This window comes from Venturia canescens, chromosome 2 (assembly GCF_019457755.1).
Source record: "Venturia canescens isolate UGA chromosome 2, ASM1945775v1, whole genome shotgun sequence".
Lineage (NCBI taxonomy): Eukaryota > Metazoa > Arthropoda > Insecta > Hymenoptera > Ichneumonidae > Venturia > Venturia canescens.
The window spans coordinates 18,226,840-18,240,570 of NC_057422.1; the positions used below are offsets into that span (position 1 = coordinate 18,226,840).

Below are 13,731 nucleotides of genomic sequence, written 5' to 3' on the forward strand. Positions count from 1 at the left end.
TTGAGCTCGGAGCACGGCGTTGGGTAAAAGTTGAGCGTCGTGGGGCTCACTTGATCGAGTAAAGGGGTGGATAATTCAATTCGAGGAGTTGATTTCGTTTCATTTCCCAGGTTACCGAGCGCTTGAGCTTTTTTTCATAACACGAGGGTGCGAGGATCGAGAGATAAATTCGCAGGGGGATTTTTAGCCGAATTTTTACCGCGGGTACAAAACGACAAGGAAAAAATATCAAAGAAGCAGCAAAAGACCGCCTCGAGACTAGATCGTGACGGTCGAGGCGGATGAGATCAGGGCCTGGTGTGCAGTGCGCGAAAGTACGGTGCGAAGTAGACTCATGGGATCCCAGTGAGGAATCCGTGCGCGTCCAACTGAAGCCCCGTCCGTGAAATCGAAACTCGACGAACCTTGACGAGGCGAGCGACCAAGAAAACTTCGTGATCTCCGTTCTACCGTGTGTTATCTGGACACAGGAGAAACACCGAAATTCAAACAGCGAGGAAACCTGAAAAAACATTCAAGACAGAACTCATTCAGGAGAGGTCGAAGCGTGGCTCGATGTGACTGGTGAGTCGTTGCAACGTACCTCTTACACGTGGCTTTCTTGCTCTATTTTTCCCAGCCCCTTAGAAAAGGAGGGCAAGATTTTAATCTCTTCTAACTTCCCTGGTTCGGTGGGACCAAACTGACCACTGAATTTCGGGTTTTTTCATAAAGGATTTAATAGAGGCAAGCTCGGAGCATTTGACTTGGTTTTTCGTCGAGTCACCGATACTCAATTAAATATATGAACAGACCAAAAAATAACAATGCTTTGAACTTTTTTCAACGAGAATTGGGATCACTTTTGTTTTGCCAAAAAATTGAAAAAAGTCTTTTGAAAGCAGAAGATAATTTTGAAGCCCATTGAATCCAGGATTAATCCAGTTTTAGTTGCCAATCGAAGGTTGAACAATTGGTGGGACATTAATAAACAATTTTAATTGGGCAGATTGATTGTAAAAATGGGGTAAAAATCCAGCCCTCACCGCACTAAACCCTTCGGGGATTTATTCTCGATTGAACAAATTGGTGCCAATCATAAATAATGAACAGTCAATCACGCACAAGGATCCCTCATATTGGAGGGTGTCTGGTATGCTTCTGGATTTCAGTCCTAGAACCGATGAGTTATTGTCAAAGTCCTGGAGTTTTTGGGGAACTCGTTCGATCTCTTCTCTAATTTTTTTTGCATGTTTTCATTTTGTTTCCTTTGAGATGGGATTGAAAGAAGCGTCTCAGAGTCGGCATTTCTTGAATATCGTTAAAAGACAGTGAAAAACCCGAAACATTGATGTTTCCCAAGTCCAATAAAAATAATCAAGAGACGCGGCAGCGGCTCGACGCCAAGTATTTAAACATTGACAGTTGGGTAGAGCTGAACTCGCAAATAGGCATTTTTTGAGAAGCTCGTAATTATTCGGAAAAACCCTCGAGTGGCTGGTTTATTTTTTTTTCTAATGGGATGGGTTGAAAATGTAAATTCGTCAGTACGCTGCACCAGAAATGCCTCTTTTATTTTCCACTATCTCCTCTCAACTATCGTACCCTCGTTGGAAGGTAAAAAAAATAATAAAAATAATAAAAGATAGAAAGCACGAATTCTCACGTCGCGAATTTTTTCGTCATGCATCAGTTCGCATGGGTTCGCTTAAAAATGTGTTCTCATACGTGCTGCTACGTCCAGGACGTATTATATTAAACTGATGCGAAAGATAGAATCTCTAGAATTTTTAATCCGACAAAAAATAAAAATAATTCGCTAATTCCACTCCGAGCCCTTTTCTCTTTGTGCAATAATTCTCCGAGTACATACCTATGCTGTCTAGCAAGTTTTAAATTACCACGCGTAATTGTATGCTCAGCATCGAACACGAAAACGAAGCAAAATACGATATTTTGTCGAAAACACGTTTTTATCCAGCACATCGTGGAATTTTTAGTTAAATTATGTTCGTTGATCGAGTTATAAAGTTTGGTATCAACATTTTTGTTTTTTAACGACGAAAACTCACAATGAACATTCGAGGTTAGCCATCGTTATTTATTACCAATGCAATAAATATTTATCAGACCGCGATTAATAATGCGCTAAAAAGTGCACTGACGAAAAAAAAACCACTTCGAGACGAGATTGCGAAATATTCGAGATTATAAAAATTTGCGGAAAGGGTAGTCGGGGAATTGTTCTAAAGGGTGGAAAACAAAAGTGCATTGGGATGAAGGAGCCAAGGAGGGTCCTGTGAGACTTCATCTTTGGTAGCATTCAATGAAAAAGAAGAAGCAGAAGAATAATAATAATGAAAAAGAAAAGTCGAGTTTAGTCGTGGTAGAATAGAAGAATAAGTTAGATGAAGAAAGCAAGAATAGAGAGGAGGGTAAGGGTTGTTGGGGGGAGGAGTGAGGAAGAGGCTCGAGGACAATGCTCGTGCGCGTCAGAGAGAAGTAAATCTGTCTTGAAATGAGGTCGACATAATTGCGCCCCTAGTCATACCGGGAATAGCTGTAGAGGTTAGGGAAGACCGGCAGAAGTAACCCCCTCCCCCGGAAGGGTGGTCCTTTCCATTGTCTCACGCAGACTCGACCCCGAGGCTCTGATTAAATACTTGACACATCTCCTTCTCCCACCCCTAACCTTCGGCCAGGACGAGCGCTTTTCCTGAGTCTTCTCGCGAGATTCGTCACGGGGGTGGGACGGAAGATAGAGGGTTGAAAACGGGGTTGGGCATAACTTTGTTCGAATTGTAATTACGGATTGGATCGAGCAGGACGACACTGTACCCCGACATGAGCCGGGCTCTTCCACCAAGTCGCTGCAAACGTCTCTCGTACCACAAAATCGCAGGGGTCACAGTGGTTTCACGAATGAGTTTTAGGCACCGAGAAATCCCCATGAAACTTTCAACGACAGTTCCTTCGCCGACGGGCATTGTAGAGAATTCACTGAACCACGACAACTGGACACTAAGATCTTGATCATCAATACTCCCTCGAATATCGAACCCATATGCCTCAGAGTTACAATGGGATAGCGAACCTTTGAGAATTGGAATTCCGCACTGTTATATACGCTCGCTCATTTACGATTACATGTGCTCACATTGTTCTCTGAGTTTCAACAAAGGTTTATACACTTTTTTACAAATGTGACACTCCAACGTGTATTGCGATAGAGCCGCTTCATCCTTGATCAAGATTTCTAGTGCGGCAGAAATCTGCAAGAGGGCCGTGGATGGCGCGCTGTTGCTTAGACGACGCACAACTGCACACCTCTAATGCTTCCACCCTTTTTATATTTTTTTTCTTATTCCGAGTCAGAATGCACTGTGATACAAAAACAACGAGCACCCCCCTCGACTTCGACTCGGTTGGGCGCTTGAATATCCGTCAGATCTCCAGGTCGTTTCTTTTGAGTTATAATCAGTGCAGGAACCTGGCTAAACGATATCTCATTCCGAGATGAAAAGGATTCAAAATTTCTGATTATTCTCATTTAATTTGTCGGACTTCTGCTCACTAATGGAAATACTTTTTTATAAAAATTTTAAAAAAGGAAAAAACCGGCAGCGATTGGTCGATGTGTGGCTCCCAAGTCAAGCAGCCCTCGGGAGAGGTCAATACCTGGATGGGCGACCGCTTAGTAATGCCTCGATCACTGGGCTCTTGTACAAAAACGATCTAATAGTCGGAGTGCCTTTGTAGGTAATACTCTGGAAAATGTATTCGCAGAGACCATAAAACTATTAATATAGGAAAACTTGTAAATGAGGAAATTTCGGGAAGAAAAACGTGATGAGAGCATTCACGTACTCTGGCGCAATGCATTGGCGCAGTTGCCATTGTTTTTCCTCACGATTTCGACGCCGCCAGTACTCCTGATTGGACGAACACTTTGATTACTTGCATGCTCTACGAAGGGTATGCTGAAATCAAGAACTTCGAAGGAGATTCGTCTGAAAAATCAAACATTCCAACGAACCCGGGCAAGCTCATCTCCAACTTTTGGAGCACACTGTACAGACAGACCGAATGTACGGTCAATTAGCGTCGCTTCGCAGTTCGTTAGATCCTTTAAACCAGTCCATATGAGCGAGTGCTAAACAATTTCAGTGAAGCGCAACAGTCCATGCACAATGCGAACAACTAGAGCTAAATTATACGAACCACCTAGGGCAATGCTGAGCGATGTATAAAGTTGACAGGAAATATTTACCGATCAACGAAATGAACGAAAACTGAATCAACGTTCCCAATAATACGTCCTCGATGGATGCAGTCAAACTTCTTCATTTTTATGATATCTATAAATTTTCAATTGAATTATAATGAGTTTGAAATTCTAACAAATAAATCTTACTAATGAAACCTCAATACGGGAAAATGACTACTTCACAAAATTGCAAGTGGAAAAATGAGAAATGTAACTCTCCTGTGCTCCAAGATATTCAGGACAATTTCAATTTTGCATTACCAACACCGGTCGGTACGCCTGGTCAGTGTGTGGCTCTGAGGATATCTCCCCAGCCGAGGGGCCTCAGGCGAGGTCACGACTTGCTCGGAGAACCGCTTAGCCATGCATTAGCTCGGAAATCGATCGTTAAGCGCAATCTGATTGTCTTGACATTCTGACGACGGACACTGGCCGAAACTGGATGCAAATGTGGCGACCTTTATCGACCGGGTTTTCCACAGTTTCCCTCCGCCCTTGTGCTGACCCGATGCAGATAAGTGCTTCGAGAAAGAATGACAGCAAATCATACCCTGAGCAGAAACGAGGAGTTGGTAGGGTGGGAGGAAAATGGAAGTTGGAGCGATGAGAGTTAGCTCAAAGAGACGATGAATTATCGAGAGGATTATGGACAATGAAAATGAAAAATAAACTTTGTTGTTTCACATTCTGAACGTCACCATAGAGAGATGAGTGCGCTATTATCATTGCTGTGAATCCATTCGTGGTAAGAGGATTAATCCGACGAGTTGGATCATCTCCGTACAACAGGATTGCATACGTACAGGAACAGTGATTATCAAACATGAAGAGACCAGTCAGATTTGGACATTTGTGAAACTGCATCGAGGAGGCAATCCTTTGATAGATTTCAGCTATTATTAATTAGGCGAGTCGGAGGAGTGAGGGGACAAGAGTAAGAGGGAAAGAGAGATGGGCTTCAGTTTGATGAGAGTAACTATTCACATGATGCAATTGAAGACTTTGATTTTACGTAAAAGTGCATTCAAAAGTAATGGGCCCTTCAACGGGTCGTTTTATTCGATTTCTTCTTTCTGTCGAATAGGATTTTGGGGACCTCTGGACCAGCTTTTTGCCAAAGTATTTATTCGAGCATTGAATATTCTGGAACGGTCGGACGAAAAAATTTTATTACGTAATTTCCGGTCAAGGCCATTTAAGCTTCTTGCAACACAACTTGTGCATTATGCAGGCTCGTATTTTTGGTTGTTGTAACGTTGTTGTGGGGTCAGGACCAAACGATGTCACTGAGATATAATTTTTTGTGAACGTTCATGGTCATTTTACTAATGAACTTGTCAAATTTCAAAACGATCTAGGGTACAGTTATTTAGAAAAAAAATCAAAAATTATGTTTATGAGAATCTGAACATTTTTCAGTATATTATATAATATATTTGCCGAGAAAACGATGCCACGGCGTTGAAAAAAAACAGGTACGGTTAAATGGAATGTCATACTAACTTTTGGTGCCTAGAAAATAATCATTTAAACTACTGATTCACAATTATTAATGATTATAATCGCGAATTTTTCCAAAAATTGAGCACACAAAATATAAGGCTTCGGAAACATGGAAACAGCTTCCTGCTTTAGTAACTTTTTTTTCCCCGGACCGATGTTCACGCGGTTGAGAAACAAACACTTGAATATCGAGGTTAGGAACTCGTCTTGCAATAATTGATCTCTAAAAAATTATCGAAAATAATGCCACAAACTAATAGAAATAATTCCTGTAACCATTACTTTGTCGAAAATACATATTCCATTAAATTGATGTGGATTTTTTCCTCGAAAAAATAGGTCAAATACGGTGATAATTTAACGAGAAACAGTTGGTAATAATTCATCGGTTCCGTGCATAAGCTTAGAGCCCTCACGCTCCACCCCCGACGGCTGGACCTCACAACAAGCTTAAGAGTATAGATCAGTCGACTAACCTCACTGGAAATTTCGAAATCGAAATTTTTTGGCACAGTTTGACCGATTAAAAAAAGGCTCTGTCAGCTTACGCAGGACGATGGCAAAAATAGGCTGGCGGAGTCTTTTTTTAATCGGCCAAACTCTGTCAAAGAATTTCAATTTCGAAATTTTCAGCTATCTCTCTCGCACTCACGGTTGCGGTATCACTGATCCATCTTCAAAAAGACATTTCGATGCATCGAAATTTGAAGGCTCTATTCATTGCCATGGTTTTGTTTATTCGTTGCCAGCGCCGAATTATTGCCGAGCGTCATTAATTCCCGCCGAGCATAAGTTAGATACCAAAATGAAAGCATTGTTGCTAGTTAGAGAGAAAACAATACAAGGAAACCCTAATCGTTGGTATTTGGAAAGTATTCTCTACTATGATCGATTTAAGATCAATCGGTGTTGCCAGTAGACAACCATTTTTATTTCGTCGTTTGATTTTCTCATTCTGTAGATGAAAAAAAGTAAATTCGTTAATTTTACGTCTTTGTTATTAATTTCTTCATTATTGGGGGATGATTTCGAAACAAGTATTTCTAGACTCATTTCGATCGAACAGTGCTTTGTTTTCGTGTATTCTATTTTGTTTCAAGGACAATTTCTCTTCAGTAGGAGAGAAACGTTGAGGAGAAACAACAATAAGAACGTACGATGAGGATCAACGAATGAGATCGCGCTTTCGTAAACGCTTTGTGACGGAAATTGCTTCGAGAAGAAAGAGAAAGAATGGAGGCTCCGGGTTTCATCTCGATTTATTTATTTTGTTTTGTATTTGTTTTTTGGTGCAGCAATAGGACATTCCAACTGTAGATAGAGATAGGTGTTGATGAGTAATGGGAAGTCAAGATTTACGATGAAGGATGTGTCAAGAATTTGATTCGTATAATAGCGCTCAAAATACAAGGAGCACGAAGGAGGAAAACTAGTCGAGAAAAAGAGCGAAAGAGACAGAGTGAGAGCCGAGGAGAGGGAATACGAAAACAAGATTGCGAATGAAAAGTAACATGGAAAGAAAAAAGAATAAAAAGGAAGAGAACGAGGAACGAGCGAGAACCAGCAAGAAGAGAGGGAGAGCGGTAGGGAGATAGAAAAGGTAAAGTAGTGAAAACACAGGAAAAAAAACACGTACACGCACACAAGAAGTACTGATGAAGAAAAAACTAGGAAAAGAGGGGAATATGAAAAAACGAAGAGGAGAAAGACGGAAAGGGAGAAAAGAGGCGAAGAGCGAGATTTCGATTGACCCATATCCTTGGGCAAAAGTGAATAGGTGACAAAATATAGAACTAGACATGAAAACAGCCCAATATAAAAGTAGCGGATAAAGTCATGGATGGTACGAGGCAAAGGTTTGTACAAGTTTCGCGAAATGAAACTACGGTAAATTGTTCCGAATGCGAAACTTGTCGAGGCAACGTTTCTCGGATCAAAACGGAAGCAATTAAAAGCTCCGCAATGCTCTCTATCTCTCTCCAGCACACGCTCTCTTCTTTCAGATACAACTTCAGAGCTTCCTATTCAACGGTACACGGAATGTAACCTTGTGCTCTCCTGCTAGTGGTTGAAAGGCCTCGGGGTAGCAAAAAAATCCGTTCCCATCGGTACCAAAAGCAAGTCAACATATGAGCACATAAAATCAAATATCTCCTCTGGTATTGATAAGAAAAAACTAGAAACATTGGTCGAGACGATATAAAATTTTGTGCCAAAGATATCTATGTAAAAAAAATCATTTTCGACGACGTATATTCGTTCAATTTTTTAATTTCATCACTTTTTACTCTCTCGTTATGTAGGACCGTAATCAGATGTTGCCACATTCAACATCTTCTATAGTCAACTGTCAAAATATTCGCTCCTTATCATTGACTTTATTTCGAGTTGCCTCCATTTTCTTTATCGGTGCAGTGCTTTCAACTCGCTGAATTTACATACTACGCAATTTCGCTGCAATACAGCATGCTTTCTTGGCGAAAAGATAATTTTTCTGATAATTAATCAATTTTTCAGTACGGCAGCTCGATCGTGATCACAATGGCTCTCGATATTTTTGTATCTCAATTTTCATCAGTTTCAATAACGCATTTTAAAGAATCGGTAAATCCAAGTCTTCTGAGACAAAGAGCTGCAAACGTGTGCGAATAAAAGTGACAAAAAATCCACTGCACTCGTCAAGATTCATCTAATGAATAATTTTTTAACGAATTTTTGTCATAAAAAAATACAAATTCTCCGCTTTCCATATTTGAAGATAATACGATTGTACCTCCAAATTCAGCTTTGTGATTGAATGGATCGCCAAGCTTTTACCGATACTCTTCAGCCATTACAATCTTTATGTTGGTAATGGGATAATTGAGTGAAGTTTCAAAGATATAAATTCGAGAAACTGAAGTACAAAGGTCTCTCCGGTGTGTGTGCACATTTTCAGTGATTTTTCCAACATTTTTGTTTCACCCGAAAGAACAAAAGCAGTTCTCATAGATTGAAGAGGGGCCAGTGTGGTGTGCCCCTGAAGGTTTACCTGTGAGTGAAGAAAAATTGACGTAATCAAGTCGTGCTCGGCCTGGGTTCTAACTAATTGCCCGTCAAGGATCGTGATTACGTCACTTTGTCAGTTTACCTATATACCGATCCAGCTTGCCACTAAATGTTTCAACTATGCATATATATATGTATATATATATATATTTATCGCACCTTTGTGTGGCTTGCTACACTTTCCTCGATTTGCATCCCTACATTTGTTCCGCGAAAGCACTGATCTCTATCTTGAACTTGTTCCGACCATCGCTCACTGATACTCAGCATCAACGCACTCATTTATCAACACAATCGCGGCAAGACGTTCTGGCATTCGTGACTAAACGATTCACCGTGAAACGCCTTTAATTTTTGTTCCGAACGCGTGTGAAACGAATGTTTTCATTTTCATTGATTTTTCTCAAAGTTCAATACCACAAAAATCAAAAATTCGAAGTTAATGAAGAAAAAATCAGTTGTTTGTTCATTGAGTGGTTACTTATTTTCAACGATTTTTTCACACCCATCGATGGACAGTTCGATCAATTCTCTCCTTGGATGCCACGTGCCCCTCCACGAGAGCCTATCGCGCCAAGATTTCACAAGAACATCTCCAACCAATCTTGTTTTGATTTTTTACTCGTGCACGGTCTGAATTGTATCACTAATTCCGTTTGTTTTACCAAACCAGGTGAAAGAAAACTCTGTCAACAAATTTTTATGTTTTCTGTCTGAACCTTGAAAAATTAACGAATAATAATGTTGTAACTCGGAAAATAAAACGAATCGTTATACTTTGAATGTAAAGTGTTGGAGACATGAATCAAGAGGCGTGATAGATTCACGAGAGAGTCTTGAAATTCACCCCTCGAGAATATCTGTCTAAGAGGCTCCGAAAATACAAAATATATGAGAGAGGTATCTTTTCCGAGTGTGACGCTGTCATCGACGACTAATTTTAGGCTCGAAACAATAAATCCTACTCGAAGAGCCAGAAAGAAAAATGTTAGACGACGTCTGACAGCTTTCCAGCATCGACCAACTTTCAAGAGAAACGAGGGAAAAGAAATTCTAAAATAACACGCTCCACTTTCATGAGAGAAAATCTCGCACGACGATTAACTAGTCTCCCGATGGCCATTAATCTTTCTCCGTAATTTCCTCTAAAAAAATCATACTCCAAAAAATATTACGAAATTCATTCATTCGGTTAGAACAAAGATTTTTTTAATATCAACACTCCCGGACGAGCGCATCGACCCTCAATGTCAACATCGAACACGAGAGGGAAAAACCCCTGAATTTATAAAATAGCCAATTAACTGGGAATCGTCAGCTTTTTACGAGAATTTGTAACGTTTCGTCTTGGGGAATAAAACCTCGAATTTGTAACCTTTTAAATAAACTTATCGTTACCTTGTTGTAAAAATATCGAGTTGGAGTTCAACTCTTTTCGGCCTTAATCCCTTAAATACCCGTCCTCGATAACTTGAAATATTTTTCAAAAATAAATCATACAAATGACGATTCGATTATAAATGTTGACGCAAACTTTCGAAAAACATTTATTTTCAGATCGAACCTAACGAAAAGCTCTTTTTAGCTACTATATTGGCTAAAAGCTCAAAGAGATGAACTATAAACCAAGCTCTCCTCCGCCCTCCCCCTCTCTCGTTGTTTGCCACGCATATGTGGGATTAAACGTGCGACATAATAGTGAAGGTTTGCACACACACATGCACACGTACATCGAGCATAGTTTATTTTACGCAAGTACACCGAGGTTTCGCTGAGTTTGTCAGCGCTGTTTGCCGATTGGAGTCAAAGTGCATGCGAATTAGCGCATCAAACTGGACCGGAGCTTCAACAGCTTTGAGAGAAATGCAAATATAGATAGGATAAGATACAGAGGTAGAGGGGACGTTTCGGTGTCGTTTGTAATTAAAGCATTCTTGCGCCGAGGCTGCTGGGAACGAAATTCGCATAGAGGCTTTACCGATAAAGGAGAGAGGACTCATCCCTTGAAACAATAGCAGCAGTGGATGAGGCTTTTTATTTATTTGCCTTAAAATTCGAGGATATGAATTAGGACGCTAATTTAGGTGGAAAATCGTATGAATTCTCGTTTCGTAGTTTCGAAATCTGCATATTTGTATTCCAAATCATATTTTGCTGATACAACCCTAGAACACTGGGGACAATATTTTGTTAATCAACGAAAATTAGTAACTATGATCTTTTTTTTCGACACTCACTACAATCGTTTCAAGAATGCACTATACCCGAGATAGTTTAAGTCTATAAAATCCCTAAATCTGACAGAGTAAAATGTGGAAAAATGGAATGAGGAAGAGATAGTATGTACTTAAGAATACAAATATGATTTCTTGATAGTGACAGCATCAAGTGTACTGCAGAGTAGAAAGGGTTGTAAAAGGGACGAGGCATGGGGAAATCATAGCCAGAGGGGTGACAGATAGGAAGAGAGAGAGAGAGAGAGAATAGAACGTGCTAAGAGGGATGAGGAAGGGCGGGAGGGCTGGAAAGGGATTTTTAGTGCGTGCTAGAACAGCGAACGCATTCACACGACTACGAGTGTCATGTTTTATAGAATGTTCAACTCGCATTTAGAGCTCGGGACAAGTCGGGAGTGGCTGCCGCTTCAAGAGTGAGAGAGGGCACTTAAAAGTTGAAGAGCACGCGGCTTGCCACATTCGCACCCCCGCCTCTCGCATCCCTTCGAACGACGGATATTGCACGATGCATTACCGTAGCCACATTTCCGTCTGGAAGCAAATTTCCCTGCGAGATTGGTCATCATCAGATCCAATCGACTCGAATCCACGCCAATCGAACCAGAGTCCTAATATTTCTGGAGACAAAGCTCCAGTCGTTTATTAAAGTGCACCATCAGCCGGAATCGTGGGATGGAAACATGGACGCTATCGATCTTGTAGATCTTTTGAAAACGTGTCGAGACGACGGGTTTAATTTTATAATTCGCAGAGGGAGAACAAAAAATCTTGTCGAGCCAAACGAAAGAGGCAAGCAAATAAAAAACGGTAAAAGTATGAAAACAAAAGCGATACGTGGTCCGGATCAGCCGGCATTTGGAAGTGGGTCTAGGCATCGTGGAAAAATGTTTTCGTTGCAGGTCGTTCGGGGCGATGGAAAACGGCAAGTGTTTGTATATACATACATACGCATATCTGTAGACATACGTGTGTTGTGTGTTTATGAAGGGGGGATACTCGAAAACTGCGACGACGACGAGAGGAGCGATGTCATTTCGCGTTCGTATATCGTCGGCCTTCGGTATGAGCGTTCGTGATTTCTATAACATCTCATACTCGCCTAGTGGACGAGCGCTCTGGGTCGTTCATCCCGCATTGTTTCATGTTCGAGTGCTTTTCATCCTCTTGAAAAAAATCACACAACTGGCACCCATGCAACGTTATGATTCTCCTGCACGTGTAAAGAGTATCGTAGAATTCGTGCTCAAGCTTTTTTCAGTATGAGTATTCTGATGTGATATAAGTCTCCGGATACCTTTTTTTCTGATTTACCGTCCAGCCAGTAATAATGAAAAAGTGGTACAGCCAATGAAGGCATGCTTCAAAGCGAATGCAGATTAGGCGGAGCTCTGCGCTCCGTGCTTTATGCCAGCACTCCGACTTGGTAGAGAATCATTAATAAGATAATCTTATACACTTTGGCTCATAGAAAAATTGCTAAGTACTTGTGCCTGCTGAGTTTCATGAGCCGAACGATGCGATCAGTACTTTCGGAGGCAGAGAGTTTAAAACGGCAGTCTCACTGGCTCGAATATTTGTCAACCATATTTATAGATTTTTCATCAGAAAAATTCCAATTTGGAGCACATTTTATGTCTGTTCGAGCAGGCTTGATGGGTGAATTTCGATCGGACGTGGGGAAGGATCCATTGACAGTGAGGTCTCGAAAAAAATACGAGAGGCAAAGTAGGAGAGGGATTTTTCAAAACTACCATATCGCTATCAGGAAACATCATGGGGGCGTGGTTTAGCAAATTGACTGAGAATGAGGGTCCATTTTTGATGTACATAGTTATAGAAAAGCCCAGGCAGCGACTGGCTCTGTGCAGTTGAATATTTGGCGACCAGAGGCCAGGGTGGCACTTGTGAGTTTCCAAAATTCATGGATTTTTTCTAAAATCGAACTTCGGACTAGCGATGTTGCAATTCGCACTCATTTCTTGGACGAGCTACTAATCGATTGATCCACATTCAATTGAAACGCTCAGTTTGGCAGCAGGCGCGCGGATGTTGATGTTATAAAATCAGTCAACTTCCTGTTGAGATAAACAAATGAAAAAATGTTGTATTTCAAGTGAGCTGACGACGTGCGTTTATCTTGTCGGCGCATCGTTCATTTCATCCGTTGCTCTCGCTCGTCTCGCTGCTTCTCTTCCTCTTGATGCGGCTTTTACCCTCTGGTTCAAACGCCAGCAACCTATATACCAACGGGAAATTCATATCGTTCCAGCCCTTGCTGAGGGGTTGCTGCACTCCCCCTCGTCCTCTCCCTGCGCTCATCCCACGCCGTAGGGGGTAATACTTCGCTTTGTAATTTAATTAGAAGAACCGCAACGTAGTTTCTAATGAGAGGGCTACGAACGCAGCGCAGTCGCGAAAGGGATGCTGCTTCTCGATGCCCTTTTCTCTTTCTCCGTTACCCTCCCACCCTCGCGATCCTTCTCTTCCTCTTTATTTCTCCCTCCCTCTCTCTCTCTCTCTATCTTCCTTTGCCATCGTCCTAAGACTTGGATCATGCTCCGCTGCGTTTTCCCAACTGCCATTCCACGGTGGATCTTCTGTCCACCTCTGTCAAGACTGCAACGTTTTTTTTCACTCTCAAGTTCCTCTTATTTTACTTTTACTCTCCTTTTGTACGAAGGACTTTTTTATGCTTTC

General features: G+C 41.2%; 1 protein-coding gene across 1 annotated transcript in view; it reads left to right on the forward strand.

Moving 5' to 3' along the window:
* The first annotated feature begins 262 nt into the window (after positions 1 to 262).
* The window catches only part of Ten-m (teneurin transmembrane protein Ten-m), a 366,438-nt gene continuing 352,969 nt past the window's right edge, over positions 263 to 13,731 (forward strand). The window contains exon 1 of the mRNA XM_043410995.1: positions 263 to 564. The gene's annotated coding sequence lies outside the window, so the exon portion shown is untranslated. The remainder of the gene's footprint in view (positions 565 to 13,731) is intronic.